Source organism: Arachis duranensis, chromosome 6 (genome assembly GCF_000817695.3).
Source record: "Arachis duranensis cultivar V14167 chromosome 6, aradu.V14167.gnm2.J7QH, whole genome shotgun sequence".
Classification (NCBI taxonomy): domain Eukaryota; kingdom Viridiplantae; phylum Streptophyta; class Magnoliopsida; order Fabales; family Fabaceae; genus Arachis; species Arachis duranensis.
Window position 1 is genome coordinate 42,991,951 of NC_029777.3, and position 1,309 is coordinate 42,993,259.

The following is a 1,309-nucleotide window of genomic DNA, read 5'->3' on the forward strand; positions in this document are numbered from 1 at the left end:
AAGATAAAAAGAAGAGAATATGCAATGAATCCCAAAAACATCTGTGAAGATCAGTATTAATTAGATGAGCGGGGCTTTTAGCCTTTTGCCTCTGAATAGTTTTGGCATCTCACTCTATCCTTTGAAATTCAGAATGATTGGCTTCTTTAGGAACTTAGAATCCAGATAGTGTTATTGTTTCTCCTAGTAAAGTATGATGATTCTTGAACATAGCTACTTATTGAGTCTTGGCTATGGCCCAAAGCATTCTGTCTTCCAGTATTACCACCGGATACATACATGCCACAGACACATAATTGGGTGAACCTTTTCAGATTGTGACTCAGCTTTGCTAAAGTCCCCAATTAGAGGTGTCCAGGGTTCTTAAGCACACTCTTTTTCTTTCTTTTTCTCTCTTTTTCTTGATTCGGGTTCACACTTTGGTCATGGTTCTTGGTGATCCATGCATTGGCATAGAACTCTTGAACCATCAAGATTCCGACTTATTGAATGGGGTTGGTAAGAACTTCCCAACCTCTTCTTCGGATCTCATGTTGGATCTCCGGATGTTCACCCTTTTTGAGTGAAAAAGGGACCTCGGGGATCACCTTCTTCAAGGCCACAACTTCATAGAAGTAGTCTTGATGCACCCTTGAGATGAATCTCTCCATCTCCCATGACTCGGAGGTGGAAGCTTTTTCCTTCCCTTTCCTCTTTCTAGAGGTTTCTCCGGCCTTGGATGCCATAAATGGTTATGGAAAAACAAAAAGCAATGCTTTTACCACACCAAACTTAAAGTGTTTGCTCGTCCTCGAGCAAAAGAATAAAGAAGAGAGTAGAAGAAGAAGAAATGAGGGGAAAGGGAATGGCTATGTATTCGGCCAAAGGGTAGAGAGATAGTGTTTAAGGGGTGTGAAAATGAAGGAGTGAAGGAGGGTTTATATAGGAGAGGGAGAGGGGATGTTCGGTCATTTGAGGGTAGGTTTGGGTGGGAAAGTGGTTTGAATTTGAATGGTGAGGTAGGTGGGGTTTTATGAAGGATGGATGTGAGTGGTGAAGAGAAAGATGGGACTTGATAGGTGAAGGGTTTTTGGGGAAGAGGTGTTGAGGTGATTGGTGAAGAAGAGAGAGAGTTGTAGGGTAGGTGGGGATCCTGTGGGGTCCACAGATCCTGAGGTGTCAAGGAAAAGTCATCCCTGCACCAAATGGCATTCAAAATCACGTTTTGTGCCAATTCTGGCGTTAAACGCCGGGCTGGTGCCCATTTCTGGCGTTTAACGCCAGCTTCTTGCCCCTTTCTGGCGTTTAACGCCAGTCTGGTGCCCCTTTC